The sequence below is a fragment of the Dermacentor andersoni genome, chromosome 2, assembly GCF_023375885.2.
Source record: "Dermacentor andersoni chromosome 2, qqDerAnde1_hic_scaffold, whole genome shotgun sequence".
Classification (NCBI taxonomy): Eukaryota; Metazoa; Arthropoda; class Arachnida; order Ixodida; family Ixodidae; genus Dermacentor; species Dermacentor andersoni.
The window spans coordinates 10675750-10695518 of NC_092815.1; the positions used below are offsets into that span (position 1 = coordinate 10675750).

General features: G+C 39.9%; 1 protein-coding gene across 2 annotated transcripts in view; it reads right to left on the reverse strand.

Moving 5' to 3' along the window:
- Positions 1–19769, reverse strand: part of LOC126543003 (uncharacterized) — a 68759-nt gene that overhangs the window by 13969 nt on the left and 35021 nt on the right. The window lies entirely within an intron of this gene.

Below are 19769 nucleotides of genomic sequence, written 5' to 3' on the forward strand. Positions count from 1 at the left end.
ACAAAAATTTGTACTGCTTCCCTAACTATAAATCGGAATACTGCAATATATTAATGAGCTGTCACAGTGGTGCGGCCATATATGTTTCTCCTAATATTGCTTATCAAAGACACGACCTTTCCTTAACCATTACTAATTGCAAATCTGTTTAGATTGAATTCAGTAACCGCTCCTTGCTCAGGACAACAAGAATTTCATATTTGGCTGCATTTACCGTTCTCCTTCATCAGTTAATGATTTCTGTACCAACCTTGATCATATCTAACCCATATCACTAGAAAATAAAAATGTTGTTATAATGGGTGATATAAATATTAATTTACTCGATGAAACATCACCCATATGTATTCACTATACTAGTTTGTTCCATAGCTACAGATATGATTGTTTATTTGGCGTCCCCACACGCCAAGTTTCTAACCGCACAGGAACACTTATTGATCACGCTCTTTTCTAACCTTCATTCACTAGAGGCCAAAGTTTTGCACCTGGACATCACTGATCATCATTATTCCCTGCTCTTAAGCTTCTATTCCAACGTACGACCTTGCCCACCTTCACACAATAAAGATGTTCTGGACAAAGTCGGCATCATAACTGCTGTTGCTAACACAACTTGGTCTGAAATTAAATCACTAAACGACCCACAGAAAGCCCTTTCAACATTTTTTTCACGTATTATATAATACTTACGACATTTCACCTCCAAAAAGAAATGTGAAAAAACTGTAGCATTTTCTCACAATCCATGGATCTCACAGTAGTTATTAACAGCTTTGTGCAAACGGGACAGCTTATATAGGAAAAACAAAAGGCAACTGTTGAACATGAACTTACGTGCCCAATATAAAAGCTTCTATAACACTCTTACCTCTAAACTAAAATCAGCTAAATGATAGTATATAGAGCAAAAAATTTTACAGGCGGCTAATAACACTAAAAAAAAATGGGACATTGTAAACTCCTTCTTAAACAATAACACACGACTAAACCAAGTATCCAGAATTTTAAATGATGGAGTGGAGCTCAATTCCCCTGCCGATATAGCTGAGGCTTTTAGTAGTTTTTTCTTTCTTAATTTACCTTCTCCTACACAGGCCATCAGCATGAATCGTCTACCTCATTCATTGCTTCTATTTCCTACAACACCAGAAGAAATAACTGCTGTTATAAATGATCTAAAAATGACATGCGCTGGAATTGATGAGGTCCACCCTGCTAACATTAAATTGCTTGTGCACTTAATTCCAGATATACTTTAATTTAATGTTAATTTATTATTCAAGACTGGTTTATTTCCTTCTGATCTTAAGCATGGCAAAATCATTCCAGTTTTTAAAAAAGGCGACAGCTCATTATTAAATAACTACAGACCTATTTGCATTTTACCATTCTTTGGGAAAGTTATTGAGAAACTAATTGAAATTCGGCTAACCAAATACCTTTCTAAATTTAATATCCTCTCTTCATGCCAGTTTGGTTTTCGCCATGGATATTTTACAAAGCTGGCACTCATTCACCTTACTGACCAACTAAAAAAATTAATTGACGAAGGATTTCTCGCCACCTCAGTTTTTATCGATCTAATGCAAGCACTTGATAGCATAAATCATAATATCCTTTTCTCTAAACTCGAAGCAATTGGTATTTGTGGGCCTGCACTCTCACTACTAAAAAGCTACTTATATAACAGAGTTCAAGTTGTTTCTATTTCCAATGATTATTCTCAACAGCAAATTACTAACGTTGGTGTGCACCAGGGATCTATCCTGGAGCCACTTCTGTTTTTGGTTTATATTAATGATTTACCTAACTGTCTTGCTTCCACAAAACACATTCTGTACGCAGATGACAACACTATATTCACCTATCATAAAGATATCTCATCTCTCGTTAATAAGTTAAATGCCGACTTAGAAAATATCCTAAGGTGGTGTAATCTTGACATATTATCTATTAATACAACTAAGACTAAATTTGTTGTATTCTTTTCACATCAGCGAAACATACCATCCATTCCAACTATCACTTTTGGTCCTAACCGCCTTCCTCCAAGTTCATGTTCATCTTCCCTTGGTATTCTACTTGATTGTAATTTGAAATATCACAATTATATTGCTCGCATAAAAAAGAAAATAGCTTATGGTATATGCATCTTAATTAAAACACACCCTTGCTTCACACGTACCACATTACTCTCGCTTTACCACTCTTTTGTCCACACTCACATTACTTATGGCATAATATGTTGGGAAAACACCTATAGTACTCATATTGGGTCTCTCCAGACAGTTCAGAACCGAGCCATAAGAATAACTTACAGTACATGCTTTTCTAATGCCAATTCCCTACTACATGAGAATAACATCCTTACCATTTCTGGACTCACTAAATACAACCTAGGTATTTTATTTTTCTACAGATTCGTGAATAATGAGCTACCATCGATCCCATTTTCACCATCTAACCTGATGATTCATAGTACCACCAGATTTGCATTGAATAACAATTTTCTTTTACCAAGAATCCGCACTAACTATGGTAAACAGACAGTAAATTCACTTCTATATCAACATGGAACATTCTTCCTTTCACAATGAAAACGCAAGATCTTTATCACATTTTAAGAGAGAACTAAAAATGCATTTTTTATTGACAGATTAACGACAAGGATTACTGTAATCGATCTTTGTTCGCATTTTTTTTTTCTTTGGTTGTATATAAACTGTTGGTATTTTGTTCCCGCACAATTTTTCCTGCCACCATGAGATATGCTAAACCTTGTTATTATTTGTAATCAATTCTGTATTTTGTTCTGTAACCGTTCCTTTCTTGTTGCTCGTATACTTCCTCATTATATGCTACTGTTGCTTTGAGATGTTAACAATAACTGTTCTTGTATAGGAGGTCCTGATTCAGTCTGACTATGGGACCTCCTTCTGCATACTAAACGCTTGTAATGTGACCCAACTTCTAATAATAAAATCTGATTCTGATCCTAACAATAGGAAGAAGCACACTGATTCAAGCAACCTTCTTTATTGATGTCAACTATTGGCCGATAGAAGCCATGTATGGGATTTTGCTATATGGTGAAATATGCCAGTCGAAAAAGAGTGAGGAGAAGACTTGTGTAAAAAGAGAGCATTTGAGAAAAAGGTGACTTTGCACTCTGTTTGCAGGCTCCACGCACCACACACAACTACAAAATTTGGCTGAGATGTTTATAGCAGCTAGTGCTATCCGCTGACTGTGTTTTTTTCCCCCAAGTCTAAGGGGTGATTCAGGACCCCTTTAAGTTAGCTTTAAGTAGCTGCAGTACTTAAAAGCCAGCTCTGGGCAGTTTCTTGCACCACCCTCAAAAACAGTCCGTGCCTATGTTTCAACAGTGCAATATATTAACTCCGATGGATTTACGCGACACTTGACCCAAATTTATGGCAGCTGACAGCTTCGATTGAGCTAGTGTATCTATGTTGTGACAGACCTGTTTTAGTTAAAGCCATGTTATGATGAACACTGGTCAAGAAAATGGAAAAAGGTAAACCTCAGTATTCTTGATCCTCCTTTAACAATTTTCACCATACTATCAGCTACAGCTAAGGTTCAGCATTTTCGGTTTTAGCTGACAAAAATAAAATTAAAGAAACTGTCTATTTGTTTGGGTTGGGCTCAGTTTTAAGTGAGAAGAGTGAGTAAACAATTTTCCTCAAAAGCCAAGATGGTGATCAGCTCGCAGCTGCAAACCTACACACAACCTACAGCAAGAAACCTACAGCAAGAAACCTGGTGAGGTCAAAGTCACCTGCCACCCAAGCTACCTTTACTCTATTTGCATCTGTTTTGCCTGTCGCTGCAATGAAAATGAGAAGCGGGGAGAAGAGGTGTGCAGAAAAGGCCAAGGGAGCTCTGGCCAGGGTCCTTGGAAGTCTCTGTGCGACGGTGGTGGGCAAACTGGGAGGGTTCCCTCATGGCAGTGCAGGGCCGAATATACCTTGTCATTTTTTTTTTTTCTTCTGCATTATCCGCTGGATTTCATAACCTTGATAATGTTACAGATAATGTCTCTCTCTATTTTCTTCAATATCAACTGTGTTTTGTAAGTTCCTGCATAGCCACAGAGCCACACAGCATTTTACCCTTGCTAGACACTTATTTTGCATGTTGAATGTGTGTTCCATCACAAGTGTGTGGAAGGGTAGGATGAGCAGCCATACATTATTCACCGTCAACAAAATTAGCAAGAGATATTCACCAAAAAAAGAAAAAGAAATAGTAAGCTTGAAAAGTTTATCCACCAGAAAAAGCCGATAAATGTTAATCTAAAAGATACACTCACAGAAGGAAAATAAAATTTGGGTGGAAATAAAAATCGAAAACACTGAACCCTAGATTAGCATACCAAGGACAGAAAGGTTAAAAAAGAACTGCATTTATGAAACATGAAAGTACTGCACAACATTGTAGTGCAACATTAAAGGTGAAAGCAAGCACAGGAGTGCCTACTATACATAAAACCATCATGTTTTATCATGCTGTAATCTCTCCACATATTTCATTCTGTACCTTTATTGCAACATGAAATGAAAACTAAGGATGGGGCTTATGTTCGGAAAGAGTATTCTGGAACCTTAGTGCCCCTCATACTTGAGCCCCACTTGCAAAGGCTTACTTGCACATTGATTTTTACCAATTTATGTGTTCACTCCTATGGCATGTGCCAGATATAATTAGGAATTGGAGCTTTCAGTCTTTACCGATAAATGTTGAAAACTACCTGCCGATTCCATAAAATGCAGTTTAAATCAAAAAGTGCCACATTTGAAAGTTCATCATGGCTTGTCCCACTGAATTCACACATGACTGAATCCCTTCAAGTGCATTGGGTGTTCATGCTTAACCCTTTGAGGGTCGATTTTTTTTGCCATATGCGACTGCCCAGGGTCGATTTTTTTTTATTGCAGATTCCGACTCTTCTTAGGGATTTATTTTGAAAAAAAATTACCATGATTTTTCTAGGGTGACCGTAAAAGTGAGAAAAAGATATTTTGTGTTGGTATATATGCACTCTTCATTCATGAATAACAATAAAAAAGGAAATGAACTTATCAGAATTAAAAATTTGATGCATCTTTATGCACATAGTTCAAGGCTTTGAAAATCCGCACACGAGAATATTTCGCAAGCCTCAAATGTTCCTGCTCTTACACTAATAGGTATGCCCATAGCGTAATCGAACTGCGTAGGTGCACACACTCAGGAAAACTATTTGGTTGTGTGCCCATCAAAAAAAAGCACTTCCTCTAATCTTCATCTTATCGCCAACCAGCTAGGGCAATTAGTTTTCGCAAGTCTTAAAAGAAAGAAAAGAAATGGAAACGCATGCACGGCGGCATCTTTCCTATGTGCACCACTGTGAGCACTAAACGAGCAAGAAACAAGCGGTCGCCCTTTGAGCGATTAGAAACGAGATAGCCATCAGTTTCGCAAGCAAAAAAAGCCGAAACTGCCCACAAAACAAAATCCAAACGGCCGCCCGCCCGCGCGCACGCCAATGCGCGAGCGGTAGTACATAGACGCGCGGGAGCAAACTAGCGCTAAAACAAACCATGCAAAGAAAACCAGGAGGGAGGTGCGCAAAAAAAATTCCCTGTATCCTCGCATAGTGGCAGCACACGACAGAAAAAAAAAGTTAGGAAATTGGCGCTCTTTTTAAACATACAGACGGCGTCGTAAATATATGGCATCGACCATTTTCGGACTTGTTCGCGGCGCCGTATATTTACGTCATTGACTGTCAAAGATACACTGACATCAAAATTTCAAACTCGAGATGTTCATGTAGCTCAGTTCTATTGCTCACATAGGTAAATCTGACAGAGTATTGATGGCGAATGTTGCCTAGAAAGTGTTTTAATATGGGTTTAAAGTAAGTGAGAATGCTCATCCAAGTTGGCAGAATCTCGCGACATCGTGATCAATTTGATACATTTAGTGGCTGCTAGGGTTGTGCGTCTGTTTGCAAGAGACACATGGTACAATCTGGCGTCTGACTTGTACCAATACTCCACGCAACAGATTGCCAAGTTCCAACGCAATGTGGCTTTGGATTGGACGATGTACGAACGACCAAGTCGCACAGACTATGTGATATCTGAACAGAGCGGCACCAGTGGCAGGCTGGTTTTCGCCAGTCCATCATAACAGCCGAGGCGAGGCGTTCACGTCTTATCGTTGCTCACACAGGCATAAAAATCAACTACAGTTTATTTCTAACACGAAATAGTAACTAATAGAATAAAGTTATGTTGAAAGTGTGTCTGTTCTGCAAAGCAGTGCCTAGTACTAAAACATGAGCGTGATCGGGAGAGCTGTGATGCGAGATAATTTCGCCTCAGCTTACACGTTTGCTCTTCATACCCTCGGCATCAAGAAAACAAACTGAATTTATTAAAGCACAATATAATTGTGCAAACTTCAATCATGTTGGCAAAAATAAGTGCTCTACTGAGGAGCTGCAGCAGGATCGCAAGCATCGTCAACTGCGACGGCCAGCAAGTAGGCTTGGCTTGATCAGCGGCTGCCACTGGAGCCGCAAGTCATCGAACAGTATCCTTTTGTAAACTGTTTGTCACTCGCATGGTGACATACTCGTGTAAAGCAAAGAAGCGTCATGCAAAGACGTTTGTTTTGTACTTCCTGGTTATGAAAATTACCATGATTCTGACGCCGATGAATGGTGTAACACACTTGCCACTAGTAGACGAATTCTGCAACTGCAACCTCCTTAACATCACCAGTTCTTGAGCACACAAGACCACATGTCAGGTCAATTGAGACCGCCTTTGGTCTGGTGCTAATTTCTTATGGTTTTGGGAGCGTGTCACAAAGCGACGTTAAAATTTATCACAATTAACAACTCTAGCATTACATATACGTCACACTGGAACACTTGTGGTTTCATTTCGTGATGGTCAGACACAGACCTACTCATAAAGCATAAAAGTCACAAACAAAAATCTTGCTGTCAGTTGTCCTTTAACCCTTTAAGGACAGAAGACAAGCTCAGCTCGGTAAACAAAACATCCCAAAAAGACAAATGGCGAGACTAGCTCTTCCAGCACCTTTTTGTTTTTTTGTACAGGACTGAAGATGACGAGCGCCTGCGTTGCTCTGCGCTTCTTCTAGATGACATGCTTTATTTTGTGCTTGTTGTAAAGCATGTCATCATTTTGTGCTTGTGTAAACATCCAGTGGCACAAGGAGCTGTTGAGTGATGCTCAAAGCTTAAACTCACTTGTGTACAGTGAAATTCACTCTCATTACAGTGTAAAAAACTTTTTGTTCTTAATAAACTTCACCTTGCAGACAGAATTTCTTTGCAAGATCTTGCCTTATATGATCCTCAGAATTGTTTGCACTTGATTTTAGGAGCAAAAACTAACTATATGCAGTGATGCACACGTTTGTTGCAGCGTAAACAAAAATTTGTTTACAGAGTAAAATGTAAGTTTCTGATAGAAATTTTTCCTGTGGTCTAGCTTTATATGATCGTCAGACTTATTTGCACGGAAATAATATTAATTTTCCTTTTTAAAGATTTTTTTTTTCGCATTTTTATCATCCTTAAAGGATGGTACATGGTACCCCTTACTCGCACTCAGCCAGTACAGCAGCTTTCACTATGTAGGAGTGTGAATGGGGTGTCTGGATGAGGGGCCTTTTTCTTTTCTCCAGCCTTGCCCAAAGCTTGCTCGAATTCTGGGGGCCTTGCCAACCATGTCATGACAAAGGGATTGATTGAATAAGGCAGCTCTGTGCACATAGATTACTCCCCGCTCTTCCTGTGTATGCACATCAGGTAGCGTGTCCAGCAGTGGAATAAGCAATAGGGATGTGGTAACAGGGCAAAAAATGCAGCAGATCCAACAAGTTGGAATCTATATCAATTTTCGTCAAACATGGATGCCTATGAAGATCATGCCTGCAGATCAAACCTTCTATTTTATAGCATAACCAACCACTTGGAAGAAACTCGGAACAAAGCCGAGGGTTTGCTGATTGAACTATGCAAAACAAAGCTTAACGTTGATTTGCAGCCAGTTGACATTAAACACACACAGGATTGGCTCTTTTGATGTAAACAAAACAAGACCTATAATTGTCAAGTTCGCGAACTTCGAAGTTAGAGCGCGTTTTGGCAAACTCAGGTAAATTTAAAGATACTGATTTCAGTGTATCATCAGACTATTCACCAAATACTCCGCTCGCCCGCAAAAAACTTGTTGCATTTGCAAAACCTCAAGGCAAACATTATAAGGTTCATCACAACAGGTTAATAATGAATAGCACCACCTATGTATATGATCATTCTACGGACAAAGTAATCCAACGACCATCATAGCTAAAAGATGATACTGGTGAACAACAAAGAAAATGTCTTCTTTCGATTTTATATACTAACATAAGAAGCATTTTGCCAAAGCTCGACTCAGTTTCTAACCTTATTTCCACGACAGATAGCAACGTTCTCATTCTAACGGAAACTTGGTTAAACACAACCATTGACAACACCGAAATTCAGATTGCCTTAACCGACTTCGATATCTTCCGTTGCAATCGTGGTGTGAGGCGAGGAGGAGGAGTGTTAATAGCCACTAGCAGCAACCTTCATTGTTTCAAAATTGATATCTCCTCTCCATTGGAAATACTGTTTGTGTGCACTAAAAATTCTCACCCACCCTTAATATTAGGATCTTGTTACCGTCCTCCTGATGCAGATTCAAGCTTTGTTGCATGCTTCCATGAGGCACTTTACATTCTAACACATTCTTTTCCTAATGCGCCAATCATTCTGTTTGGTGACTTCAACTTTCCAACAAAAGTATGGTCTGACATAGCACTGACATTATCGAAACACAACACAGAAAGTGAATTTCTCAACATGTGTCTTACGTTCGGCTTATCTCAGCTCATCTTCAACCCAACAAGGCATATAAATCAATCATCCAGATTGCTCGACCTCTTCTTTACCACGCATACTGACAACTTTTCTGAGCTAACAGTTTTGCCCGGGCTTAGTGATCATGCTGTAATTCACGCTACTTATCAATTTCATATAGCATATCCCCCAAAATAAGAAAAATCATTACGCTCTACGGCAGAGGTGATCATGTGGCGTTCAATGAAAAGTTAAGTCAGTTCAGTTACTCCTTTCTTGAAACGTTCATTTGTCGTTCCGTTGAAGATAACTGGTTAATGTTTAAATCCAAAATGCCGGAACTAACGAAAGCTCATATTCCTACCATCACTGTAACTGAACGGCCCTCATCCCCTTGGTTTAATAATGCATTAAAATGCCTGAACAATAAAAAGAAAAGGCTTTATCGTATCGCCAAGCAATCTAACATGTCATGCGCATGGGAAAAGTACCGCTGCATTGACCAAATGTTTCAGTCACAAGCTAACAAAACTAAGCGGTCATTCTTTTCAACCTCACTTCCCGATATACTACGTAATAACCCTAATAAATTCTGGAAGATTGTCAATCCATGCCCAAGGAAATTGACCAAAATACTTGACCAAAATGGCGTCCCTATCCCGGATACTGAACTCGCAACAACACTTAATTCAACATTCTGTTCAGTTTTTACATAAGAACCTGAAGGAAATCTTCCTTAGTTTACTAACCCTCAATATCCTCTCATGCCAGCCATCACGTTTGAACCTGATGGAATTTGCAGTCTAACAGAATCTTTGAAGCTAACTTCATCAGCTAGTATTGACGAAATTAATGCAAAAGTGCTTAAAGATACAAGAGATGTCACTAGTGTCATCTTATCACAAATTTTTCAGCAGTCACTCTCGTCTGGACGTCTGGAGTGGTGTCACAGGACTGGAAGACAGGCTGGAAGCTTCTTCAACATTATGTCTTGACTACTAGCCAATTTCCATTACCAGTGTTTGTTCCAAACTGATGGAGCATGTCATCTTTTCCCACATCATGAGATTTCTAATTTCTAACTTCTTCCATCATAGTCAGCACAGATTTCTTAAGAATTTATCTTGCGATACTCAACTTGCACTCTTTATAAATGACATCAGTTCCCAATTAGACCTTAATATACCTGTAGACTCATTGTTTTTAGCCTTCGAGAAAGCTTTTGATAAGGTTCCCCACAATCGTCTTTTCTTGAAACTTTCAGTCCTGAATCTCAATCCCCTAATTTATAATTCGTTGCGCAGTTTTCCGACTGGCCGGCAACAGTTCGTTTTGCAAATAACTTTTCATCTCCTCTGTCTCCTGTGCTTTCTGTGGTTCCTCGAGGTTCTGTTCTTGGCCCCCTTCTCTTCTTAATCTACATTAATGATCTTCCTAACGATATATCTTCTAACAAACGCCTATTTGCGGACGACTGTGTTATTTACCGACCCATTTACAGCAGCTCAGATATCCCTGTCCTACAGCGTGACTTACAAACAGTTGAAAAATGGTGTAAGGCATGGTTAGTCATTAAATATAAATAAAACCTCATTAATCTCTTTCCATCATCGGCATTCTTATGTAGCACTCTCATATCTCTTAGGTAACTCAGTAATATCATCTGTAACATGTTATAAATAGCTAGGACACAATATCTTTCATGGTCCTCTCACATCGCTAAAAATAACGAGGCTAACCACACCTTAGGCTTCCCCCGGCGAAATCTGAAATTTGCCCCTCCTTCGGTAAAAACTCTTGCCTACAAACTGTGGTAAGGCCAAAACTTGAATACGCATGCTCAGTTTGAGACCCTCATCATACTAACCTTTCTAACACGCTTGAATCTGTCCAGAACCGCGGAGCCCGATTTATCTTTCATGACTATTCTTCATATACTAGTGTCACAGTGCTAAAATCTAATGTGAATCTTTCCAGTCTAGAAACGAGATGTCAAGTGTCCAGGCTCATTCTATATCGCAAGTTTTATCATGCCCCGATTGGTAACAGCGTCATATCACCAGCTCACCGCCATTCATCCTGGACTAATCATTCAAAGTCAGTATACCCCCAGCATGCGCACACATTATCCCATCTGCATTCGTTTCCCCACGTACAGTGAGAGACTGGAATGATCTGCCTGAAGAAGCGATGGACCACTCCAGTGCGATCGAGTTCAAGACTGCTATCGAACACCTTCTTCTTTGAAGCTGCCCACCTCTCGTGTAAAACCACTCTCCAGGGGCATTTGAGGAATAAAATAAATAAATAAATACACAGCGGACCTCTGTGTGAGTGCATATGGAGTCAAAACAGGAGTTGGTGTTTACTGAATGTCCACACAAAGCGACACGGAAGGCTTTATTCAGGCATTCTAGAGAGGCTAATGCAATGCCACTGCCGTGATGCAAGAAGGCAAGCTTTCTGGTACTTATTTTGTTTGTTTTTTTCCACCGCCCGACCGGCACCACCACGGACGGACGGACGGAAGGATGGATGGATGGATGCTATCAGCATCTCCTTTGAAATGTGGTGGTTGGTTGCGCCACGAGGCTTTCATTATTATTTTGCGTAATCTTCTACCTATAGTTAAAATGAAAAAAAAAATAGATTCCCAGCAACAAACTTTCTTAACCACTACTGGGAACTTTGTTCTTGTATGCCTCCTTTGTTTGTGATCTCCCAACTTTTCTGCCACCAAACTTCCAATTGCTTCTTACTGATTTTTATAGCAGGCATGTTTACTTTCCCCCTGTTATCGCTGAACCCAATCGTTTCAAGGAGGCCAGAGGAGCCTAAACTTACCGCTGGGTAGATATTTTCACATTCTAATAAAACATATTCCATTGTTTCTGTAGCTTTACGACAGCATGTGCATGGTTCTTCTTCCTTATTGTACCTCGCTCGTTAGGTACGCATTCTAAGGCATTCTGATCTCACTTTGAAAAGTAAAGCGCTTCCCTTTGAGTTATCATAAAATGTTTCTTTCCTGATTTCAAATTTTCCACTTGGGTAGTTATTCAGAGCAGGTTTCTTTTCATCGCCGCCATACATGGGATTGTCTCAGCCTCTCTGACTTTGCGTTTGATGCTCTTTGTTGCCATGTCACTTACTATACCGGTCGCATAGTTGCTAGTAAGCTTACTAGTTCTTTTCCTCTACTCTGTTTTGCTGTATAAACATCTGAAAACTCTAGCAACCCATTTACTATCTTCCATATTGCCAAGTCATTGCTCAAAATCAATTTTATTCTGCGCTTTCCTCACTTCGAAACTTGTCCAGCCCACATCACCCTGCAAAGCTTAATTTGTAGTCTTCCCGTGAGCGCCCAATACGAGGCATCCTACTGACCTTTGGTTGCCACACAGTCCTAATTGTACCCCTGACTTCAAGAAAACAACTACTCTTCCAATGCAACTCCTGGGACCATTACACCTTTCCACATACCCCGGAGCACCTCGTACCTACTTTGTCCCCATAGCACTCTGTGTTTCATTATGGCGTAATTTCTCTTCCCTTTCACTATTACCGTTTTTTCCTGCGTCTCCAGATATCTATCGCCTTCATTTATCCACACACCAAGGTACTTGTTATTTTTTTACTCAAGGCATTTCCTGGCCATGTATCAACACTGTCTGTTCACTGTTTTCATTGCATACAGTAAAACCTGATTTTAATGCTAAATTTTAATCCTAAATTCTGACCTTCTTGCTCACAGGCATCAGTCAAATATTGCATATCAGTTTGCTTGCTAGCAAGCAACACAATGCCGTCCGCATAAACCAAACCTGGAAGCTGCTGCTCTACTACTGTACCCGCCTGTTTGTATGAGAGATTAAACCCGATATTGCTTCCTTCTAGCGCCCTCTCCATTCTCACCATGTACATCATAAACAGCAGTGGGTATCCCTGCCTCAGACCCTTGTTGATATCAACTTTCTGCTCGCTCCTCCTTTTTGCTCGCTCATCATAAAGGGCATCCCTGCCTCAGACCCTTGTTGATATCAACTTTCTGCCCGCTCCTCATCCCTTCCCTTTCAACGCAAACAGTATTTTCGAGGTAAACCTCTCTCAAAATATGTATACAATCACTGCCTAAGCCTTCCCGTTTCATAATATGCCACAAAATGTTGCGGTCTACATTGTGATGCACTCCTGTAATGTCTAAAGAAGCCAACTATCATGGTCTCCTTTCTACTCTGGATATTTCAATACACTGAATAAGAACAAATAAGTGACCATCCAGATGCCTACCAATCCTGAAGCCATTCTGATGTTCACCCAACATGTCATTACTCTCTATCCATGCTTGCAGTTTTAATTTAATTGCCAGCATTGTTAACCTGTATAATACTTTAGTAATGGTCAACAGTGTATATGAGGGAATTCTATCTTTTTCCCCCTTTCCTTTAATAAATTCGTTTTACCTTGTCGCCAACTGTCTGGTATTCACCTATCTTGTAAGCATTTTTCTACTGCTTTCAACAGAGCTTCCTTAATTTTTGGTCCTAGTTCATCAATCAGCCTAACGGGAACCTTGTCTAACCCTGTGACTGTACGCTTAGGAATTTTCTCTTTGGCTTTCATCTAGTTGAAATTTCTTAGCACCAGGTCCTCTTCCACCTGGTTCTCGCTCAAGCTCTTTTTTTCTCTAAAACAACCTCGTCATTGCCTTGGAATGATTCAGCTGTTATTTTTCGGATGTAATTTGCACCACCACTGCCGCAGATGCGAGCGCCATTAGGTGGTGGTGCAAGGAACCCAGCAATGCACATACTCTGCTGTGGCTTGTTGGCCTATTCGGCAAGAGAATAGCCAGGCCACAGCAAGCACACTCCCGAAACCCAGCAAAATTCGCGAAAGAAAGCTCTGCTTTTAAATGTGATGCCTTCCAAGCAAGAGTGCCGACAAGTGCCATATTTTTCAAGAATTATAAATGCTGATAAAGGCCTGCCAAATTTCAAAAATATATATGTCAAAAAATACAATCCATAGATATAATGAACTTGCTTTCTTGCATCAGGCTTGACAGCATCAACTAAATTATGTACTGTTCAACATATCCCAGAACTAAGGAGTGCAACTTGCACCGCACTCAACAAATTCATACCTAACATAGTATGCCAGAATCCAGGGAAAACACGGGGAAGGCAGAAAATGGAAATTCAATACGATGGGCAAAACAAGAACAAGGTAAAAGCGGGAGCCAAGGTTTCAACAAGTGAACTCGTCTTTTCCAAGGCTTGAAAAAGACAAGTCCACTAGTCAAAACATTGGCTCCCGCTTTTACCTTGTTCTCGTTTTGCTCATCGTATAAGATGCCCTAGTAACCGGTGTGGTAAAACCAATCTTATTAGTGAATATTTTAAGTAGACAAAAGTGTCTAATTCTGTTTCACAAACAAAAAAATCATTTATTTTAGTATATCCCTCTTGATGTGTTCAGTACTGTGAAGCACCACACACTAAAAATGGCACAAAATGTGTCAACAGTCCTTTGCACAAAATTTTACATTTCATTTGTTGTGCTGTACACTTAAGTAGATCATATATGTAAATTGTATTATAACATACAATGAAAAAAACAACAATGGGAAAAGTTTTGGTTTTGAGTTCTCTTTACTATAACATTTTAATTTTTTCTTTTGCTTTATTCATGCGATTATTAAAGAAGTTTGCACAAAAAGTTCCTCAGTCAGTAGCCAAAGATAGTGGAAGCTCATTATCTGTACACTTAAGTAGATCATATATGTAAATTGTATTATAACATACAATGAAAAAAACAACAATGGGAAAAGTTTTGGTTTTGAGTTCTCTTTACTATAACATTTTAATTTTTTCTTTTGCTTTATTCATGCGATTATTAAAGAAGTTTGCACAAAAAGTTCCTCAGTCAGTAGCCAAAGATAGTGGAAGCTCATTATTGAAGTTAAATGTGAACAGTTAAAAATGGCGAGAGCCAATGCCATAGTGTGTTAGATATTCAAATTATATTGCGCAACAAGAAATGACACGGATGGATGGACGACACAACAAGCGCATGTTAGATATGTCGTGGCATTTAACTGAATCTATGAAGTGCAGGCAAAATAAATGAAACCCTGAAAATTCAAAATTTTGTACTATAGTGCCACTGTGCCAAGCAGGAGTAGTAAAGTGCTCCGAGAGTTTCATGCAAAGTGCTCTGAGGATTTGCGAGTAGAATCCAACTAAGAAATACAACAAATAATTAAGGGATCATAAGTGCTGGCACATACAGCAGAGATTGCGTTAAGCGCAATGGTTTTGTGCAGACCGCAACCACTGCTAATGGCTTCTGTCACCAGGCTCACGCACGTATCATCATGTACCACCAATTCTAGACTGCCACATTATTCGTACACAACTGTGTAGTGACTCAAGAGTCCAAGGTCACCATAATGCCATTCAAAATATTAGTTCACTATACAGACCTGACAAGCCTACATAGCTACGTCCATTTCTTTCGTCATCGCTGAGGCCCTCATAAGCTCGCTTCCAGCTGATATTTCCATATCTTGAATCACTGCCGATGCATTTGGAGCATATCCACGAGACAATGTGCTCAAATGTGACGTGCACCCAGTGTGGCTCCTACACTGGCACAACAGATGACCAAGTAGCGAGTTCTGCCTTCCGGGTGCCAGTTTGTGTTTTTAGCCACCCTCCAGCTACATTTGCATGCAAAACATGCGCAAATGGTGATTTCACTTTCAGACAAGATTGTTCTCTTTTCTTGTCACAAAGATAACACACATTAACCATACAGAATTGGGAGTGTGGAAGAAAATCAGCTCGCTAAATCGCACGATAACTTGCATGGTGTTTAGGATGCTCGTTACAGTGGATTTTGCTATACTGATGTTTGTTGTATTGAGGTTCGACAGTACAGTCTTTAAACTGCGCCTCTTGCCAACCATTGTAATGTGCAATGAATGACTTCTCGAGTTTTACATGCCAAAATCACGATTTGATTATGAGCCACGCCATAGTGGGGGACTCCGGATTCAGTTTGACCACCAGAGGCGGTCTTTAATGTGCCCTCAATTCACGGGACACAGGCATTTTTGCATTTCACCCCCATCGAATTGCAGCCACCGTAGCCAGGGTTCGATCTTACAACCTCATGCTTAGCAGCGCAACACCACATCCGCTAAGCCACCACAGTGGGCAACTGTGCAGACAATTTCCCAAGGCATATACTGGCCCAAACTGAAGACCCTCTTATATGCCATGTAGCATAACTGTCAAAACAGCTAGCAATAATTAAAGAAGGAATACCTATACAAAATGTCCTCAGTACAAAACAGTTGCAATTTTAATGCAAAAAGAAGTAAGTTCTTGCCGGATAAAGTTATACAGTTAAACCTCAATATAACAAATTTTAATATGATGAAATTCTTGACATACCGAAATATATAACTTTTCATAACTTCTCGTCCATAGAACATGTATTTAAACTTTAATATAATGAAGTGTGTTTATACACAATTTCAATATAATGAAATTTCACTGCTGCTGCAAAGGAATAATGACACAAGAAATGGAAACTTCCTTAGACGCAGATCATCAAATGGTTGAAATATAAGCGGCTGCTTGTGAATGCACCTCTCAAATCGCACACCACGCAACCGAGAGTGATTGCCTAAACGGAGCAACGTCATGTATCACCCTCACAGTGTCAAAACGTTCCATCAAGAGTGATTTTATTAACACATGCCTCACTTTTAACTTATCTCGGCTTTTCATGAAGGCTACAAGAGAATGCGCACGTTCACCCAACGTACTAGACCTCGTGCTCACAACCCATGCTGATCACATCACACCACTCATGCACTTGCCTGGCCTCAGTGATCATGCAGTATTTCAAGGTACATAATCTTGTGACCTAGCACACATTAAAAAAGCAAACGAAAATGCTAACACTTTAGGATAAAGGTGGCTATGGCGCCATTAACAAAGAATTAAACTACTTTTGCATAGATTTTATCAATGACTTCTCTTGGCATTCAGTTGAGTCGAAAATAATAGAAAAATTAAAAGAATCAGTTGATTTATACGTCCCCACCATCACCATAACAGAACGTCCAGCTTCACCGTGGTTTAACATGTCAAAGCGACTAAAAACAAAAAAACAAATAAAACACACTTTCTGCATGCAGTAGGTGCCACATCATAGAAAAGAAATTTCATTCTCTTGCTGCCAAAATGAAACGTTCCTTCCCATCATCCACATTTACCAGCTATGTTGCAAAACAATATTAAACAATTCTGGCAAGTTATAAACCCTGTCCGTCTATATCCTCTGTCATGACCTCCACTTTCCTATGCAAAACGAGGACGTTGCTGAAATACTACATGCTACGTTTGCTTCAGTGTTTACTGAGGAGCCCGTAGGCAATCTGCCAGATTACCCCAAAACTGATCACCGTGAGATGCCCGGTACGTATCACATTTGAAGATAGCAGCATAATAAAGATAACCGAGTGTCTGAAACTGAGGGACAACAACAATGTTGGTCAAACTGTGGCCAGACCTCTGTTTGAGCGCGGGAGTCGCATAAGTGTGTTGCCGTACATACACACTGTCTCCCATAATGAAAAACATTGCTCAACAAACTAATGCAGATGTGGTCTTCTCAGCAGCAGACAAGCTGGAAAAGCTGTGCAAGGTCACGGCTCCAAACGCACATAAGAATCTTGGCTGCAAAATGAAGCAAAAAAAATTTGTAGTTGGTGCTGCATTAGTAATTTATTGCTTACCACTGTCATGTGGTCACAGCTATGTAGGGCAAACTAGCCGTTGCCTTGGCAATCGATTGCACGTGCACAGTAACAATGTCAAAAATGTGGTCGGTGGCTTTCTTGCAATGCATTTGTAAGAGTTGCGGTTGTGTTCTGTTGTCTCACACTTGCAGAATTGTTGGCCGAAATATGAATCAGCTTACAAGAGAGATTATCGAAGCAGAGAAATAGAAAAGATGGGTGAAATGTGCATAAGCATGCCATCTATCGCGCCAACAAGAAAAGAATTTGATTTTCTGGGTGTGCCAGCCTCGCTTGTGTAGATTGTTGACTCATAGTGCCTTGGTGTTCTACGCACTAATGTGCTCAGATTATGTGATGTATAAAAGTAGCATCGAAATCAAAAATAAATTGTTGGAAGTAGCGCCTGTGTGTGCGTGCGTTTACGCGCCTTATGTTTTTTGTCCATGTTTTCCTTGTGCTTGCACAGTTCTCAAAAACAAACTAACAGCATTAGCTGAAATCGATTGCATCTATGCAAGGGTCCTAAAATATACAAAATACATTTCCAGTGCTCTTTTATCGCACATTGTCTAACAATCCCTCGCTATAGGCATTGTAATGATTGGAAGGTTGGCAAAATAATTCCCATGCACCAAAATGGGCCCGAATCATCGCAAGAAAACTACCGCCCTATATCCATTACAAGTGTTTCTTCAAATATAATGGAGCACATAATCTATTCACATCATGAAATTTCAACTATCTGTAAGTTCTTTTCACCTCTGCCAACATGGATTCCTAAAAGATTGCTCGTGCCCTATTCAATTAGCTCTGTTCATTAATGATATCAGCACCAGCCTAGACATCAGTGTACCTGCCGACATGCTTTTAGACTTCAATTTAGAGAAAACATTTGACAAAGTTGCTCACCAATGCCTTCTACTGAAACTCTCCGATTTAACCCTTAACCCCCTTGTCCTAAATTAAGTGCGTGACTTGCTTACTAATCATCAGCAGTTTGTGTGGGCTAAGAACCATGCATCTCGTAACACACCCGTTGTCTCAGGCATGCCCCCGAGCACGGATCTGGGTTCCTTACTTTTCCTAATTTATATATATATGATCTTCCTAATAATATCTCCTCTAACATTTTATTATTCGCCAACGGCTGTGTTATTTACCACAGCATCAATAACAACCTTGACTCTACCAAACTCCAAGAGGATCTGTATCATGTCGAAAAAAAATGTTGCAACATGTGGCTGATGTCCCTCAATACAAAGAAGACTGAGCTGGCATCTGCCCGTCTTGTGATCTTACATGGTCGTCTCACATAATTAACATCACAAACGATGCTAACCACACCCTTGCTTATTCATGACGTAGCCTGCATTCCACCCAGTCCTCTGTAAAAATACTTGCTTACCAAACACTGGCATGAATGAAACTCGAGTACACCAGCGCAATTCGGGACCCCCATCAGATTAACCTTTCAAACATGTTGGAATCAAGTCCAAAATCGTGCTGCAAGGTTACCTTATTCAGAATACTCTTATCTAGCGGTACAGCACTAAAATCCCGAGCCAATCTTCCCAGTTTTGAATGCTGCCACAAAATTTTGAGACTTTCCACTTACCACAAACTTTATCACTTGTCAATTAACCATGCCGTCATCACTCCACCTCACCGACTATCGCTCCGCATAAGTCAGCTGTTCACATGCCCACACTTCTGCACATATGAATTCATTTTTCGTCCAAATGGTAAAAGACTGGAACAAGTTACTCGTAGATGCTGTAAACAACACTGACCACGATAAATTTAAAGCAGTTCTGGCATACAGTGTGAAATAGTGTTAAGCCTGGCTTGCTCTTTCCATGTTGTAATGTGCTGCATTGAAATCTTTTTATGTGTGTATCATGCGAACTTTTTTTTTACTGCGCTGAGTATTACACATGTCCACATTTACTTATTTTACTGCTATATGTGTTGTATTTACTACTTGTTTGTCTTTGTTATTCATAG